Source organism: Mauremys reevesii, linkage group 1, assembly GCF_016161935.1.
Source record: "Mauremys reevesii isolate NIE-2019 linkage group 1, ASM1616193v1, whole genome shotgun sequence".
Lineage (NCBI taxonomy): Eukaryota > Metazoa > Chordata > Testudines > Geoemydidae > Mauremys > Mauremys reevesii.
The window spans coordinates 274589498-274609465 of record NC_052623.1 but is presented as its reverse complement, the minus strand read 5'-3'; the positions used below and the strand labels follow the sequence as shown (position 1 = coordinate 274609465).

Below are 19968 nucleotides of genomic sequence, written 5' to 3'. Positions count from 1 at the left end.
ACATGGTCTGTCTTGTCTTTCTGTTTGGGTCAGCCCTTATTTCAGTTAATAAGATGTTAGGATCATACAAGGTCCTTAAGCCTATAAATTCTGTTTTTTTTTTGTTTTTTTTTGGTCCTGTCCACTTCTATTTTGCTATTAAGCTTTTTTTCTTAGTGGAAAGTAACTGATTTACAATTTTCATTCATATTTTTCATCTTTGAGATGACCATCCTACCAAGGTATATCTAATTACACCGCTACCTCAATATAACACGAATTTGGATATAACGCGGTAAAGCAGTGTTCCGGGGGGGCGGGGGCTGTGCACTCCGGTGGATCAAAGCAAGTTCAATATAACATGGTTTCACCTATAACGCGGTAAGATTTTTTTGGCTTCCAAGGACAGCGTTATATTGAGGTAGAGGTGTACTAGTTATGTGAAGCCTTAATATTCAGGGTGGATTGATTGAGGTTGCTGATTTTAATAATTTAAGTCAGCAAGCAGGAAACCTTGATTTTAAAAAATTGATTTGAATTGTGTTTTTGCATTTTTACTTTTTAGTTAGTTTCCTAAACACAAAAACAAAAAACCCACATTGATTCTTTTTGGCTTGTAACCATTAAAAAATGTTGATTTGCAGCTAAGTATAGGCGTTGCACTAAATTCGGTGATACTTACTAATTGGAAGACTCTAAGCACATTTATTTAATCAGTTTATATTGCTTAACTGACAGACATTTTAAAAATTGGGTTAGAAAATGGCAAATGACATTTCTTTATTAGATTTTTGGGGGTTTTTTACTCTGGGTTTGTCAAGTTCTATTTGGGTGGAAACTGGAATTCAAGTAATGTGCAAAACAAGCATTTAATTATGTGCTGGATGCATAAGAAAAAAGATGATTTCATTTTGCATTCAAAAATGACTTAAAGTATTAACTGACTGTCTCTGATCAGCATGTCTATCAAGATTTTAGAATTAGTAGATCTCATCCTCTCACCTAGTCCTTTTTCACAGATTTGAAGAAAACAAGCTTTCTTGCTTTTTTCAACTCGTTTAACTGAAGTAGTTGATTAAACTGAAATGAAGAAAACATTCTCTGCCCCTGCAGAAGAGGTTACTGCTGTCAAAAGCTGTTAGTTCTTCAGCATTCTGGTTCCATGTATTTAGCCCAATACTTCCACCAGTTCAGTGCTTTGACTTTCTTTAAAACTTCATCAAAAACATAGCTAAATCCCATTTTTATTTAATTATTTTGATAGATTTAGGAAAACCTGTATTAAGGCCCAACTTCAAATTAAATTTTAAATAGGGTTATTTTTAAAAGTATTTTGTTTAGGTTAAAATCAGACTTAAACTCCTTTTTGATTATTTTTTATATAAGATGACTTTTTTCCACCCTGTTAATATTTCAGTACACTTTTTCAGACACGGTTTTGTAAAATTGACTAAAACTTGCATGTGTCCAGCTAGTGTGTCCGTCTGTATATACAGACGCTCCCTGGGTTACGCAAGACCCGACTTACGCAAATTCGCACTTATGGAAAAAGTTCTGTAAGCCAGAAATAGGATTTTTGAGTTGTGGAAATTTTTGTGTAACGTACGGGTATACGTTTCCGACTTAGCAAAATTCGAGTTACGCAAGGCTTTCTGGAACGGAATGATTGCGTAAGTCGGGGGACATCTGTATATAAATATTAAATGTGATACTTTTGTTAAATAAAGCATATAATTGCTTTTGGTGCTCGTAATCACTGCTGCCAAGTGAAAATCTGAGTGAATAGGAATCTTTTTCTTGTGAGAGCTTAAGTTTTACTTCATGACATTTATTTAAAATGTTTCTTGCCCTGATTGCAGAGAACTCTCTGAATTTGAAGTGGTGCAGTGTTCCTGATACTTCAAATAGCTGAGATTGGATTACAGTAATGTCATCTATAGGGGCTACATATTGAGACTTATGAAAGATACTGTGAACTTAGTGCCAAATATCTGCCTTCTTTGTTAAGCAACATGTCATATAAAACACTCTGTACTAGTGTCCATACTCTGCATTGGCTGCCAATAAGTATCCAGGTAGAGCTGAAGGCATCAGAGGAGTGCCTAAAATCTCAGCTATTGGTTTTAGTTTTTAAAACACCTAAATGCTTTGCAGCCTGGTTGCTTCAGATCAGCAGAAGCACTCAAGTTGGAACTACACCTCAGCTTAAACAGAAATGAGCTGTTGAAAGGGCTTTTGAAATGAAAGCTGCTCTGCTTTGAGACTTACTCCCTCTTGATTTAACAGCCTGTATATTCTTTCTCTTATCCCCTACACAGCCAGCAAATTAAACTGGTTGACAAGGAAAATATGGGGGAAATGATTTGGTTTCTTAAAACTGATTTCATGTGTCAATATGTTTTGTATCTGTTGCTGTTTTTAAAGGTGGTCTGCAAAACACTTTTGGGTGCTGTATGGTGTAGAAAGGTCTGAAAGTTTTTAATTTTTCTTTCTCACTTACTTCCAAAATAAAATATCAGGTATTTCCAATATGATCTTACCTGGTTTTCCTGGAGAATCTTTGGAGGAATTGGAGCACACAATAAATATCATAGTGCCTTAGTTGATGAGGAGATAGTGTTGAATCAAAGCTTGGAATAAAGGAAGCCTTTGTCATTTGAAGTTAAATGCATATTAAACAATAAACAAGATTCTTACATTGATTCTTACATTCGTACACTGAAGAATCTCTTCCCTTCCAAATTGCTTAGGTTTCACACTTTGCTTTAGTGACACAACTATTAGAGCTGGGTGAGACTTTTTGGATGAATAATTCATTTGTTGAAAAATGTAGTTTGGTCAACCCAAAGGCCTATTTGCCTAATAGTTTGTTGGAAAACTTTTTGGGTTAGATTCACAAGGAGACTTTGCCATTCATAAAACAGGACTCAGGAGTTGCTGGTGGTAGTGCTCCTTTAACTTTTAGCCCAGTGATTGGGGCACTCAGTGGTGATGTGGGACACCCAGGTTCAGTTCCCTTTTCTGCCTGATGTGGAACAGGAATTTAAACTTGGGTCTCGCACCTCCCGAAACAATGTGGGTGTTCTGGGGCAGCACTCTCTTGCCTGTTGAAGCTGCTTCACTTTTTATGAAATACTTGAATAGTTATTGAGACAGAGAGAGTATGTGACTCCAGCGTCGTGGTTAGGACACCTGCCTGTTAGGTGGGAGATCCAAGTTCAGATCCTTGCACCACTGAATATTTAATTTAAACAAAGAGGAATAGTGTCAACAGGAGAGATTGAGACCTACTTCCAAAAACTCCATAGCCTAGTGGGTATAGCACTTTTCTGGGAAAGTAGAAGACCAAAGTCTCTTTGCCTGCTGTGGAGCAGGGATTTGGAGGAACTGAATCCATGTCTCCCACTCCTGGGTGAGTGACCTAACCACCAGGCTAAAGTTACAAGGGTGGCACCTCCTACTTGGCCATTTGTGAACCTAGTTCTTTAAGAATCTCTGGAAACTAAATTTTTTCGGATCAAACCATGTGCTTCGTTTGACTCCAAAATGGCCTCTTTCTATTTTGTTAACTTTTTTTGGAAAAGTTTCAGATTCAGCTTAACCCGCCCTCCCTGCCTTCCCAAAAAAAAAGACTGCAAACCAACCCCCACCCCCAATGTTATTTGCCAGCCTCCAGTGGCCATAGTCTTCAAACCTAAACAGGACCAAAATTTCTAATGTAAATAAACAATCATACGTCTTTTGGGGGAAGCTCTCAGGCCATTATACATTAAAGAAGCAAATGACACAAGTCCTTTTTTTCCCCTTGGGCCCTCTTACATTTTGGAATGTCAAGAAAGTGACCCTGCAAGACTGAAAAACAATGTATTCCTTACCTCAGAAACTCTTGACTGATGGAGTGTGGTGTAGCTCATTTTACCCTTTCTCTTACTCCTGAATGCTGCAAAGGTGGAACTGTGGGGCTCTCCACTACACTTCTGTACATCCTCTTCTCTGTCTCTTGGTTGGATCTGCCCTCCCCTTTTACTATCTCCACTCCCTTGTCCGGCTTTTGAAGTGCAGCATTAGTGTTTAAGCTGACTCAGTTCTTGGTCTCAGTGATGTAGATTGGATTCTGAATAGCAGTATTGAAACTGACCTGATGCTTTTTTGTCACACTTCCTTGTTTGTTAGAAAAAATGTACAGCAACAGAAGCATTGGGGCAGCCATCACTGCAGTGGCTCACATTTGGAAGGTTATATATACTTCTATATAAGTGCTAGAAACTTACTTTAAAAGCTTAGGTTCTTCAGAAATTAATGCCTTGGACCAGGGTTTCCTGATTTTTCTCCTCTTAGTGTGGACTACATTTTAATACTGTCATGTGGACTATCTCCTTCACCTTTCATGATTCTGTAGCATCCCTGTGGAAACTACAGTTGTTAAAATATTGTGTTTAGGTGATTTGATGCATTTAACAGCTGGTCACAGGATTCTGGCTTTTCATTCTAGCTAACTTCCAATCGATTACCAGCAAAATTCTCTACAGGCCAGTTCAGGAGCTTCTGTCTTAGTTCATTCACCTACCCACTTGCAATGGGAAGGTTTCTGCTTGCCTCTGGACAATGGATGTTGCTTTCCATAGGGAGTTGAATGTTTCTGGGACATTGGTAAACAAAACTCTCTAATCATTAATGTGCTAGGGACAGAACCCACTACAAATCTTATACAGGATTTATGTAGTATGCTAGCTGTCACTGTCCTAAGAACAGAACATAGCGCCTAGGTATATTAAGCTATTGAGATATGAATACTGTCAGCTTCATGTAACTAAATGAAAAACTTCTGTTATGTAATGCACCTTAATATATTATTATTTTTGTTAATTGCACCATATGCATGCAGAAAGTGCAGTATGCTATGATTGACTCAGTGGCACATAACAGGATACTTACAGTTTAGAGGACGGTAGTTATCTAACCTGATGCTAAAAATATATATAGGGAGCAGATTGAGGGAAGTCTTCTGGAATTGAAGGTTCTCCAAGTTCATTCAGGGAAGACCATAAGACTCTTACCCCTTCCTTGCCCCCTTCCAGGAACTAACATGGGAATCTGTGTACTGCATGTGTTTTGGTCCTAAAACAGTGTTTCCTTTGTTATGCTATTTATGGGCTGCAACACAACTGAGTGGTTTTATCTGACTTCTAAGACCACTGTGCCAATCCTGCTCATTGCAGTATCATGAAAATTAAAATTCTTAACTTAAACCTCAAACTATTACCTTATGTAAAAACTGAATTTCACGTAAGTAATTTTTGTTACTTGTTTTGTTAACTACTTTCTAATAACACTCAGTTGTGTTGCTACATTCCATGTTGTAGTGCATTTCAGTGATGAAGTGACTCCTTGTGCGTGGGTATCTGTGGAATAAGCCCAACTGTAAGATTTGTTTTATGGGAACTATTTCAACTGGATTCAGAGAGTAAACAAAAGTCTCACTGTCAGCTTATTTATTGGATAAAATGATGGCTGCTTGTAGGTGGCTCCAAAATGCCAACTATATTTAAATTTTACAGTCCCACATCTCTACATGGGGTGAAGTGCTTCACTTTGTGAATTTCTAGGTTGGCTTTCGGTGCAAAATATAGCTCTCTTCAGAACTATATTCAATTCTAGACAGCATTCAGGAATATTGGCTACATTAAAGGTCTAGAGAGAAACTAGTGTACAAGATGACTATTACAATTACATGTTCTCATGCCTCCTCTTCACTGAAAGAAGGAAGCAGGCTGAATGAAAACCCGAATATGCAGAAGCCTTGGACGTGTAAAAGTTGATTTTCCTGCCTGCTGGACCAGTTGGGAATATGCTGAGTGGCATCTGACTCAGCAACGTTGAGATGCCAGTCAGAGGGGAGAGTAGTAGAGGAATAAAGAACTGAACTGACTTGGGGAGAGGAGAATGAGCTAGCTGCTAGTTAGAGGGGCCTACTTGGTGTAAGCCACACAGGTAATGCCTTTGGAGAAGGAGAGAGAGGACCAGAAATGCACTCTGAACATGTCTTGAGTCAGAGCCTCGGTTGGAATGTATTGGGGCTTGTCTAAGTTAGAAAAACTGCTCATGTAATTGGATTTTAAACCTCTCTAAATCATTGTAAACACCTAAAGAAGATGCACTTAAACAGTTTTAACCTTCCTTATCAATTTAGCTTATATTGATAAAATACTGAATTAAGCTAAACCAATATTAAGCAGAACTTAAATGTTTGTCTATAATGAGAGTTTGCACCACTGTCAGTTGATTCAAAATCAGTTTAGTTACACTGGTGCTGTATTTCTAGAGAAGTGCATAGCACTTTGATCAGAGGTCTTTGGGGAGGAGAGCAATTGCTCTGGGCTTTTTAGTAGGTCAAACACTATCTTTTGACAGGCTAACATCAGGTTTCCAGATGAGACAGTTGCTTGTGCAGTAACATGAACTTGTTTGATTATTTACTATTTCAGCGAAACATGATTTAATATTTTTAATAGGCAGATGATCTTTCTCTAACAGTCTTGTAACTGCAAAATAGGGTGGTGGTTCCTAGCACCAAAACTTAATTTGCAAATTAGTCCTTAATGATTTTAAACACATTTTAAAAAACAAAAAATGATATGCACGCAGTCTTGTTTGGCTTTTTATTGAAATGTGTGGAACTCCTCAAAATACCCAGTTGGGGTTCTTTAAAAAACAAACAAACAAAACACCTGACTCAACCAAGAACACTGAGGGTTCTGGGTCATATAAGTGTGTAAAACACATGTGGTAAGAGAAATTTAGATGTAAAATTTACTTTCCAGAATTCATGGAAAGCTACATGTTCATGAACCTCATGTCAGAAAGATGAAATATTTTGTATTAATTGTAGAAAGCATGAGGAGCTTTTTTGATACAGGCAACCCTACTATACTTATTGTAGCAGTCCTAAAGGTATGTTTACATAACCTGTGGCAGTGATCCTCCCAGCCCAAGTTCAGACTCAGGCTAGCTGGGCTTGCGCTAGTGCTATAAAAACAACTGTGTAGACAGCGCTTTGAGGTTGCAGCTTGGGCTCTGAAGCCTAGGGATGGAGTAGGGCTTCAGAGCCTGAGATGAAAACTCAAAGGACTTTCTACACAGCTGTTTTTTAGAGCACTAGTACAAGCCTGGCTACCTGAGTTTGTCAGCCTTGGCTGGATGGCTCGTTGCCATGGGCTTTGTAAGCATATGAGTCCTAGTCTATGACTTGGACTCATGTGTTGTGCTAGATCAGAGGTGAGCAAACTACGGCCCATGGACCACTTCCAGCCCGTGGGACCGTCCTGCCCGGCCTTTGAGCTCCTGGCTGGAGAGGCTAACCCCCGGCCCCTCCCCTGCTGTCCCTCCCCTCCCTCACTGCCACGCGGGGAGCACTCTGGCCCGCTGCTCCTGCCAGGCTGCGTGGCTTGTGCCCGCCCACCTCCCAGGGTTTCCAATAATCCAGTCCTGCCGCTCTGAGTGGCATAGTAAAGGGGGGAAGGGATCTGGGGGGCATTCAGGGGACAGGGAGCAGTTGGATAGGGGATGGGGTCCCAGGGGGCGGTTAGGGGCGAGGGGTTCTGGGGAGTGGTCAGGGAGTAGGGGGCGGCTGGCTGGGGTGGAGGTTCTGGGGTGGGGGTTCAGGGGATGGGGAATGGGGGGTTGGATAGGCGAAGTCTTGGGGGGCCTGCTGGGGCAGGAGTGTGGATAGGGGTCGGGGCAGGGAGTGGGGGGAGGGGGGGTTGGATAGGGGGCAGTTGGGGACAAGGAGCAGGGGGGGTTGGATGGATTGGGGACTGTGAGGGGAGTAGTCAAGGGATGGGAAGTGGGAGGCGGCAGATAGGGGGTGGAGGCCAGGCCTTCCCTACCCAGCACTCCATACCATTTTGTAACCCCGATGTGACCCTCGGGCCAAAAAGTTTGCCCACCCCTCTGCTAGATGCTATACAAACAGAACAAAATACTCTGTTCCTCAAAGAGCTTACTATCTGTAAATATAAGACAAGGAACAGATGGATATAGACAGATGGGGGAGTACATAAGACCATAAGAATGGCCATACTGGGTCAGACCAAAGGTCCATCCAGCCCAGCATCCTGTCCCCTAACAGCAGCCAATGCCAGGCACCCCAGAGGGAATGAACAGAACAGGCAACCAAGTGATCCATCCCCTGTTGCCCATTCTCTGCCTCTGGCAAACAGAGGCTAGGGACACCATCCCTGCCCATCCTGGCTAATAGCCATTGATGGACTTATCCTCTATAAACTTATCTAGTTGTTTTTTAAAACCTGTTATAGTTTTGGCCTTCACAACATCCTCTGGCAAGGAGTTCCACAGGTTGGCTGTGCATTGTGTTAAAAAATACTTCCTTTTGTTTGTTTTTATACCTGCTGCCTATTAATTTCATTTGGTGACCCTTAGTTCTTGTGTTATGAGAAAGGGTAAATAACACTTCCTTATTTACTTTCTCCACACAAGTCATGATTTTATAGACCTCTATCATATTCCCCCTTAATTGTCTCTTTTACAAGCTGAAATGTCCCAGTTCTAGTAATCTCACCTCATATGGAAGCCATTCCATATTCCAAATTATTTTTGTTGCCCTTTTCTGAGCCTTTTCTAATTCCAATATATAAACTAAGTGACACAATTTTGGCTAGTATGATGGGCAGTGGTCTCAGTTCATTAACTGCCTCATAAGTGTAAGACATTTAGAACTGATTTTTTTTACATGCAGATTAGAGCACTGTTCATGTGAAATGCATAGAAATAACAAATATCACTGTCAAAGTTCCTATTGCTTAATTGCTCCCTAAATAGATCATGAAATCCATATATTTTCCACCTTGCTTAACACCATTTAGTCACTAAACATGACTTCCATTTGAGAGATTTTTTAAATACTCCAATTTACAGGTCAAAAATGACCTTAATCTTTGATCAAATATTACCATTCACAAAGTGAGACATTATGGAAGCAATTTAAGAATCTCTTAGGTAAATGTTACAAGTGTATACAGATAGCTACATTTTATTGTGCTTGCAGAAGATTCCACTGGCTGGGCTGCAGCTGATCAAGAGTCACTGTACATGAGGTTTGTGTAGGCAGAGAAACCTTGTACTTTACTTCCATAATATACGTGGAAGCTGGGACACTTGGTATTGCGTAGAATAAGAACAAGTTTAAGGGTTGTAAGGATTAAGGGAAAATAACCTAACTCAAAACTGACCTGAATTCAGTTGGTCCATCTTACTGATGTATTTGAGGCAATGGTAAACTATATTCATAGAATACCAGGGTTGGAAGGGACCTCAGGAGGTCATCTAGTCCAACCCCCTGCTCAAAGCAGGACCAATCCCCAGATAGATTTTTGCCCCAGATCCCTAAATGGCCCCCTCAAGGATTGAACTCGTAATCCTAGGTTTAGCAGGCCAATGCTCAAACCACTGAGCTGTCAGATATTGGGTTGCTAGTCTGGCCAGATCGCTGCTGGTGGTAATAGGAAAAAGTTACTTGAGTGTCAGCCACTTAAAACATATATTGTAGAAATTGAGCTTAGGGGCTGATGCTGCCTCAGTTAGGGATGGTCTTAAGGCAAACAAACTTGTGCGCACATCATTTCATGATCTTAACTGCTGTTAGGACTGAAGTTTGTTTCCCTCTTCAAGGAAAGGATCTCTTGTTAGAGGCATTGCACAATCTAAAAAAGGGCTATGTTGGAACTCGGAGCAATGAAAGCCTATCTTGGCCATTACGTCTAAATCCTTACTAGGTATGGCACCCTTGAACAGGTACATGTTATTGAAGCTGCTGCTGAACATTTACCAGGCCACAGTGACCACCATTTCCACAGAATTTGTGTTGCCATTGTGGCTTAGTGACGAAAAAATATTGGCCAATTATGGTAATGCAGAAACTGACAGTCTGCTGGACTACTTTAAACAGATGTTGAGTGCCCTATATCAGTGACTGCCTTTATAATTGAATACTGTATTATACACAACAAATTACTGCACATGAACATTCAACAAAGCTGTTAACCACTATGCCATCTGCCTTTCAGAATAAATTGTTCTTGGTGGAAATAATGGTGTAATTGTCCTATAGAAGTGGCTTTCAACCTGTGGCCCACAGACCCCTGGGGTTCCCTGGTCTATGTCTGAGATTTCCAAATGGGCCCATACTGCCATTAAACAATTTTTAGGGGTCCTCAAATGAAAACAGGTTGAAAACCACTATCCTTGAGCACTGCAGTGATAGAATGTGGGTCTTCCATAGGGAAATCAATCCAGATGAAATTAAATGTAAAAAGCAAGTAAATGGACACAAACACAAGAAAGTAAAAATTAGAAACTCTGGCAATGTAGTTCAAACCAAGCAGAATGCAGTGAAATTCCTTTAGGCACTCACAATACTATTTCACTTTAATTGAGAGGATAATATATGCTGAATACTGGAGCAAGCAAATTTCCGTGTTGGACGAGACCTGAAGTTTTGGCTGCTTGTGGACAAATGGTCAAAATCATTTGTTCCTAGCCTGTAAAGATTATTAATGGAGGTCTTCATACTGTCCATGGCACACAGTGAATCAGTTCCTTTAGAATACATAATTTCTTAACGCACATAATTTGAAATAAACATTTGTTATGTATGGTGTGTGCTGTTATATAGCTGTGCATAATGGCATAGTCTCAAATTTATTTTTATGTAAGCTTAATGTGGTGGCCAACTTTTGCTTTGATTATTACAAGGGGAAAATTAATTCTGTGTACCTAAGTTTTCCTTTATCACATAACTATCTTAAAATAGTTCTGCTGAATACTAGGTCTGTAAACAGTGATCATGTCACCTCTGATTCAGCAGTTGGCCATCTGACACCTCTATTTTGGCTAGCAAGATGCCTTGAGGCCATTCTATTAATTCTTCAACTTTATATAGAGAACTCTCTTCGGGGGCATTGTGCCGACTATCTTGTGGCTTTCATTTTGCCTGTTGAGTTGCTAGTGGATATTGCCTGGTACTGGGGGATACACTGAGAATCAAGTAGGCATCTCAGTATCTTGCTAACCTTACAGTATCCATCCCTTTGACTCTGACACTTGTGCAATGGTTGTATTGTGGCCAAGTGGTTAATGTCGACCACAATACAGCAATCTGTTCTTCCAGAATGAAGACTGGGGGAGAAGCAAATTGCCTAATTTTAGGGTAGGAATTATATGAACTTTCAACTACCAATATGGCTTACTTTAAATGTTAACTGGATTGGTAGCAGAAAAGAAATAAGAAATAAACCCCTTTCTCTTGTCATCCACAGAATAAATGAAAATAAAGCTGAATGCTTGAAAGGCCCCTTCCTGCTCACGAGTAGGGAATTTTGCTATCAGTCAGCAACAATAAAGTAAAATTTTGAAAAGTCATGATCACTTTTACTGCAGCTATCCACAACCTTCTGATTAGCAATGTCACTGACCAGATTGTTGTGTAAATCATTGCTGCTTGAATGCTATGAGCCTTAGAAGCAAAATGCCTTGATTTGTTATGGGGGTGGGATAATTGGGAGAGGTGATCTCTTAATCCTCTACTCACTGGAAGGGTGAAGTATCTGCTTTGTTTCAAAAAGTTAAGGGTAACCAGAAGACCAGTGAGCAGGAATGGTCGGCAGGGGGAGAGAATGGGACATTCCCTTCACTTCTCATCAACTCAGACAGAGTGTGGAGCTTCTCTTTGTAGTCAGGAAAAGCAAAAGTGAAGCTTCATCCCCTAATGATTTCCGTAGTGATAGGTTAAGTTGGGGAAGGGCAAGTTCCAGTAGTGTGTGTCATTTGGGACACAAGGGTCAATACCAGTGAGGTCATCTCAAACAGGCCTAAAGAGAGTGACTCGGTGAGAACATCATTGCCACTTTGCTAAAACCAGGAAAGGAAACAGGCATGTTGGGATCCTTGCCAAAGGGCAGTAGCCAGATTCTGTTTGGAGTCTTTATTTTTTATCAGCCTTTGTTAGTAGATGAGTGAGGAAACTTCTTCTGTTTCTGGTATTGGCACATTTCTGCTGGTAGAGAGAAAGTTTGTTCAGTATTCATTTGTGAATGCTGTGTGGCAAACGGGGCGGCTCTGTGTTTTGCCACCCCAAACATGACAGTCAGGCGGCTTTCAGCGGGATGCCCGTGGGAGGTCTGCTGATAACACAGATTCAGTGGCATGCCTGCGGGAGGTCCGCTGGTCCCGCGCTTTCGGCGTGCCCACCGCGTGACTGGCGAACCTCCTGCAGGCATGCTGCCAAAGGCAGCCTGACTGCTGCCCTCACAGCGACTGGCAGGCCACCCCAGGCATGTGCTTGGTGCGCTGGTCCCTGGAGTCGCCCCTGGTAGCAAACCAGAGTTGGCCGGGTGCAGTTTCAGCACCTTAGACTGTTACCACAGTGTTCCCAGCCATTTCCTCCTTGAACTCCTGAGGAGCCTGAGATCGGAAATCCTCAAGGGAGATCTATATAAAAAGCCCTTCTCTTTAAGGATCCAAAATAAGGAAATTAGAGTTGCAAAAAAGGCAATTAACATAGTATTTTAAGTTAAACATTGGCTCTCATTTTGAAATGTGTAGTATGTACAATTTGTTCTTGAACACTTACAAAAATTAAATACTAGGGCCTTAACTGATAAACAAGCCTTGGATTCCTCTTTCCCTCATGTGACGTTCTTCCTTCCCTGCTACCACCAAAAAAATCTGGCCCTGTCCAAAAGTGAAATAATAAAATCACTGAAATGTAGGCCTGGAAGGGACCTGGATAGGTCAACTAGCCCAGCCCCCTGGACTGAGACAGGACTAATTATTATCTAGGCCATCCCTGATAGATGTTTTTAAGAACAGGTTAGACAAACACCTAATGACAGAGATTTCAGTCTCCTTAGGTAACTTGTTTCAATGCTTAACTGCCCTTACTGTTAGGAGGAGTTTCCTAATGTCTAACCTAAATCTCCTTTGCTGCAAATTAAGCCCCTTATTACTTATGCTGACCTCAGTGGTAAAGAGAATAATTTATCACCCCCCTCTTTATAACAACCTTTTATTTACAAAGATTGTTTATCATGTACCCCCGTCTTCTCTTCAGGCAAAGCAAATCCAATTTTTCCAATCTTTCTAGTAGGTCATGTTTTCTAGACCTGTAGTCAATTTTGTTGCTCTTCTCTGGACTTTCTCCAATTTGTCCATATTTCCTGAAGAGTAGGGCCCAGAACTGGACACACTACTCTAATTGAGGCCTTATCCCCTCCCCCCAAAGGTCCCCAATATTCTGAGTATTTAGCCCCTTTTCTGCAGGAGAATGTTTAGAATCAGTTCACTCATGCAGCTGCAGAACAAGAGAGCTGCCCCCTTCTGGAAAATGTAAGATATTGGGATGTGCAGAAACAAGCCTACCTCTTGCCAGTGCCCTTTAGAAAACAACTAGATTGGGTTACAAGCTGTCAGCTCTGTAAAGAGCTGTGTGGAGTTGGTGAGGTGGTTGTCCCTTGAAAACCTTAAGTACAGAAGATAGCACACCACTGCTGCCCCTCTTCCCCCAGTCCCAAGTAAAATAGGAGGAAAGGAGTGGTAGGGTGTATATCCTAACTAAATCCAAAACTGGGCAAAGCCTACCAGCCAAGTAGAGAAATCCCTGAAGGTCACTAAACTTTGTTGAAGTTTTGGCAGTTTTCGGCCCAGAATGCTAGACTAGCCTTTGTCTTGGGTTTGGTTACAAAAGGTTTGAGAGACTGTCAATTTAGCTAGTTTCAAAACAATCATCTTAACATAAACAAATAAATAAAATCCAAATCTCAGTAGCACACTCTTTCAGTAGCATGCTCTGAATTTTTTTTTCTACCAGTGTTCTGAAGGTTTTTTCTGCTTTGCTATTATAAGTTTTTTTTTTTTAGGGCTGTCAATCAGTTAACTCAAGTGATTAACTGAAATTGATTGCGATAAAAAATTAATCTCTATTAATTGCCGTTTTAATCACACTTACATTTAAATTTGTATTCTATTTATTACATATTTTGGATGTTTTTCTACATTTTTATATAGTAGTATGTTGTAACTGAAATCAGTGTATATTTTTATTACAAATATTTGCACTAAAAAGGATAGATTAAAGAAATAGTATTTTTCAATTCACCTCGTTCAAATACTGTAGTGCAATCTTTGTCATGAAAGTGCAATTTACAAATGTAGATTTTTTTTGTTATATCTCTGCACTCAGAAACAAAACCATGTAAAATTTCAAAGCCTACAGGACCACTCAGTCCTACTTCTTGTTCAGCCAATTGCTAAGACAAACCAGTTTGTTTACATTTAGAAGAGATAATGCTGCCCTCTTCTTATTTACAATGTAACCAGAAAGTGAGAACAGGGATTTGCATGGCCTTTTTGTAGCTGGCATTGCAAGGTATTTATGTGCCAGATATGCAAAACATTCATATGCCCCTTCATGCTTCGGCCACCATTCCAGATGACATGCTTCCATGCTGATGATGCTCACTTAAAAAAAAATACATTAAATTTGTGACACAGTTCTCCCCCAAGGAATTCAATGTTCCCTGCTGTTTTGCCTGTATTCTGCAATATATTTCATGTTAGAGCAATCTTGAATGATGACCCAGCAAATGTTGTTCATTTTAAGAACACTTTCGCTGCAGAGTTCACAAAATGCAAAGAAGGTACCAGTGTGAGATTGCCAATGATAGCTACCACACTCGACCCAAGGTTTAAGAATCTGAAGTGCCTTCCAGAATCTGAGAGGGACGAGGTGTGGAGCATGCTTTCAGAAGTCTTAAAAGAGCAGCACTCCAGTGTGGAAACTACAGAACCCGAACCACCAAAAAAGAAAATCAACCTTCTGCTGGTGGCATCTGACTCAGATAATGAAAATGAACATGTGTCTGTCCACACTGCTTAGGATTGTTATTGAGCAGAACCCATCATCAGCATGGACGCATGTGCCCTGAAATGGTGGTTGATGCATGAAGGGACATATGACTCTTCAGCGCATCTGGCACATAAATATTTTGTGATGCTGGCTACAGCAGTGCCATGAGAACGTCTGTTCTCATTTTCAGGTGACGTTGTAAACAAGAAGCGGGCAGCATTGTGTCTCCTGCAAATGTAAAGAAACTTGTTTGTCTGAATGATTGACTGAACAAGTAGGAGACTGAGTGGATTTGTAGGGTTCTACAATTTTACATTTTTATTTTTGAATGCAGTTTTTTGTACATAATTCTACATTTGTAAGTTCAACTTTCATGATAGAGGTTGCATTACAGTATTTGTATTAGGTGAATTGAAAAATATTTCTTTTGTTTTTACAGTGCGAATACTTATGATCAAAAATAAATGTAAAGTGAACACCGTACAGTACACTTTGTATACCGTGTTGTAATTGAAATCAATATATACCTCTACCCCGATATAATGCTGTCCTTGGAAGCCAAAAAATCTTACCGTGCTATAGGTGAAACCGTGTTATATCGAACTTGCTTTGATCCGCCGGAGCGCGCAGCCCCGCCCCCCTGGAGCGCTGCTTTACCACGTTATATCCGAATTTGTGTTATATCGGGGTAGAGGTGTATTTGAAAAGGTAGAAAACATCCAAAAATTTCCAAGAGCGAAATGGACTCTATTGGCTTGGCAGAACTTTTTTTATTTTTTTATGATTTTGATGAACAAGATTGGTTTTGTTTTTAAGCATTTTTTATTTTGGCTATTTAAATTTTCGTAATTGCAGGAAATGGGAGCAGTCAGACAATTTTATGACCTGTTGAGATTCAAAAAGTTAAAGCTTTATCATTAAAACACAAATTGTCAACATCTGGTGTCAAAATGTGTAAAGTAAATATTTTTATGCCTTTAAACTCTTAAGTTCTCAAGCAGTATTTTTCTTTCTTTGTCTATCTGTAAATTTTGATTATTATAAATGAAAATTTTTGTCAGTTTCTGTGTATGGGGAAATCAACTTTTACCATCGTTTTACCAATAAAAATCAAATCCTTCCAAGTCTAACTTTACAATGGATCAGTGAAGCTGACTAGACACAGCTGTCCAGGGAACCAGTTAAACAAACTGAAAAATGGAGAAACTTTTTCACTTCTTTCTAGTTATTTGTATCTTGGGTGTTTAGCTGTGGTAGGCGCACAGTTTTCAAGTAAGTGTAACTTTTCAGGTTGAAGGTGTTCCTGGCAAGAAGCCTATTAATTAGTTTCATATTTCACATATTTGCTTTTCTTATGCAGACATCCAAGAATCTGGAGGACAGTGCTAGATAGTGTCCAGCTGTGCTGCATCCTTGTGTAATGTTTTAAAAGAAGGTTGGCACCAAGGCTCTCCCAGAAACTGGAAGTGGAACTATTAGAGCCCAATTTGGCTGTCTTGTGTTGTCTGACAGCTTTTACTTTTGATACCTTTGAGACTTCTGAGAAGATATATTACTTTTTTTACTTTCTTTTGCAACGTGATCTTGAAAACTAGATACTTTTGATTTAAATGCAAGATATTAAAAGGGGATATGATATAGTGGGAGAGCCAAGATGATGGCAACAATCATACAAATATTCTGAACTGCCCTCCAACTGGTATGACCTTACTGCTGATTAAATATCCCTATGTATTTTGGTGGCTCTATATGAATAGTCCACTAATGCTGATTTGTTCTGCCTTCCATTTACTATTCCATTATGGATAATGAGCATTGTTCTGGTGTGGCAATGGCACACTATCCCAGTGTATTAACATCCCTGCAATGGGGAGAGACTTGTGTGGAATCTCTTTTAAATAACCTTTTCCAGAATAAATAAAAATGTTGCTTTTCTCTTAGTTTCAAAACCACAGCACACAGCTGCTCTTTATCCTTGGCTGGAATATAAAACAGGCCTATGGCAGACTACGCAACAATCTACTGGCTTTATTACTAGTAGCTGCTGAACTCTTAGTGCTAACTTAAACAGCTCATAAATGTTAATCACTTTGCAGTTTTGCTAGAGAGCCTGTCTGCATGTCTGAGGCGCTGGCTAATAAGTCGCATGTTTTTCGTGAACTGGTGACTTTTTTTTTTAGCAGAAGGTCCAAATAGCAACTTCAGTTGTCAATAGAATTATTAAATATGTTGGCATCCTTTTGAAATTGTTGGCATTGCTTGATTCAGACATATTTGCCGAACATACAATGGAATGAGTAGACTGTTCAACAGAATACATTGTTTGCTTACTGGCCTGTTTTGGACATCTGACTAAATTTAATCCAAATCTAATCTGAGGAAATTCCATACAATTCTCCCTGCACTTCCTAGATAGAAACTAATTCCACCACTTATTCAGTTTAGGTAGCCTAACTGAATTAGGCTACCAGCAAATTCTGGTAGCCTAGCAGAATTTGATCAGATTAAATACATATGCAATAACGTCAGGAAATGTAAAATTTAAGGTTTTAATTGAAGTGTTAACTTGACATTGCACGCATTTGCTTAGTAAACCCTTAAACAGCAATGTGTTAAGGTGTCCGTTTTAACAAGAGAAACAACATAATACAGATACATAAAATAAGGGCAAATTCCAAGGCATGGGGACTCTTATTTATTTTATTTTTAATTGTTTTGTACAGAACATACTACAGAAGGGCCCTGAATCTGACTGGGGCCTCTGGGTGCTACTGTAATACTGCCACTTATAAAAGAATTGTCTTGTAGCAATCCTAACTCTTACATTTGATTCTTAACTATATATCCTACATTTCGTTAGTATGTTTTTTGCTTTTTACCTTCCTAGGGAATCAAGTAGGAAGGAAAGGGGGCGGGAATTGGGAACAGCAGAAATATTACTGGTGCATGCCAACTAGAAATATAGTACCTTTTGATACGTCTGCTCCTTTTAACCTCATCATTACATGACCATTAAGGATAGTGGGCACTTAAATACACACTTGCTTTTTTTTAACTAGGACTGCACCGGACTTCATGTTCTTGAGGGCCAATGTTCTATTTAATTTTGTCCATCCATGTTCGGAATAAATTTTATGTGCACCAAGGTATCTGTGGCCGTGTGACACCAGTAGAAACAAAAAATCTAGAGATGTATACTTTTAAAAAGTTACCATAGGGATAATTACTCCAGCCAGGGCAGGTTAGGCATTTTAGAACTCACTACTCAAAGAATTTAAGTGTAAGAGGAAAAAAAATGAAATGCATAGACCAGTCAAAACACTAAAATAATACACTTTGAAAGAATAAAATTATGGCAAATATATGTGCATTGCAGGAAGTACCAAGAAGTAATAACAATGATACAAGTATGTGTTGGGAGGTGAGTGTGAAAGAGACTGCATGTGATTCAGAGACTCTGTGTGTGCCGGCTGCTGGGGAAGTTTCTGAGAGATACCAAGCGCTGTCTCTTCACGGCACTCACTGGAAGCTCTCTTGCTCTGTCCTGAGCCCTGTCTCCTCTCCCCCGCTCTGTGGAGATGGGGTACATGGGCTGGAGTGGGGGGAAGAGTGAGCGTGTATGTGAGAGAGAGAGAGACTGATTGCTGGGGAAGTCTCAAACCATGTGCTGTCTCTTTAAGAAAGGCACTTGCTCACTGTTCAGACCTCAGACTGCAGTAGCTCTGAGTCCTGAGCCAGCTCTGTAGACCTCGTCTGCTCTGTGGAGATGAGGTGCAGGGGGAGGGGGAACACCCTGACATCAGCTTCCACCCTCTCCCTGCTCTGCACAGGCAGCAGGAGGGTCCTGGGAGAAGCTGCAGGACAGAGCAACATGGCTGCAAAGCAGTGGCAGGAGGGGCACCTGAACACTCTGCTAATCAGCCGCCCAACCGTGCAGCTTACAGGGAACACAGTTGAGGATCCTCCTTTTCACCAGACTAACCAGGGATTGGTATCAAAACCCTCCTTGTCGTCTTCCCCATCTAGGGAGGGAAGGACCTGACAGACCTGCTCCTCAGACATGTGATCTGGGAGCGGACTATGGACTTGCTCCCAGTCATGTATTTTAGGCTTCCTCTATACTCTTCATACAGGCAGTATGTCCTTCCAATTCTCTTACGGTGGCCAACCACACTTCTCTTAGATGGTGCTTAAGGTCCCTGCAATGACAGGAAAATGATTAAATGAGATAAATGTCACCTGCACCCATGTGCTGCAGAGGAAGGCGAGCCCTGCCCCATCCCCTAAAATCACTGCTAATCTGATCTGGGGAAAAATTCCTTCATGACCCACATAATGTGATCATTTAGACCCTGAGTATGTGAGCAAGAACTAGCCAGCCAAGCACCTGAGAGAGAATGAGGTGGTACTGAGCAGAGCCCACCCCACCAGTGCACCATCTCTAGCTGTGGCTGTCTGTTACTTCAGAAGGAAGAAGCAGAGGAAAAACCTCCCAGAACACACTGGGGGAATATCTTCCTGGCCCCCTGTCAGTGGCTGGCTGAAGCATGAACTTTAGGAACTTAAGATATAAACCGGAAGTGAACCCCAGGGCTGTTGAACCCTGCTCCCCGTCCTCACAAACAATATGTTGACGTCTGCCTGCCAGGTTTCAAATGTAAAAGTAACAATTCCCTAATCACAGATTTTATCAAGAAAAGCTTAATCCATCTCCTCTGTCAGCGTGCACACACGAATGGATTTTTCTCTAGGCTTACAAATTTTACATTTGAGCAAAGACCCCCCAATTATTGAAAATCTTTTCTAAAAACTATCCTTTTGGAAGAAGTTGAGCACTGAAAATGGGTGTTATAACAGAAGCTGTTTTAAAAACTTAGCTGTAGTATTAGTTATGCAAAATGTAATTAGTTAAGAAAATGCAATAATAGCTTCTGGCAGCATACCAATGTTAGTGTGAATTTGACATTGATAAAAAGCTCCAGAGTGATGCCACTAGAAAAAAAAGTAGTAGGCTGGTGGACTACAGAAAGTGGGTTGATCAGTTGTGGTGAACAGGCATATGTACATAT

General features: G+C 40.5%; 1 protein-coding gene across 7 annotated transcripts in view; it reads left to right on the top strand.

Annotated features, from left to right (window-relative positions):
• CNOT4 (CCR4-NOT transcription complex subunit 4) overlaps nt 1–19968 on the top strand; it is a 116803-nt gene that overhangs the window by 29625 nt on the left and 67210 nt on the right. The gene's annotated exons all lie outside the window — the stretch shown is intronic.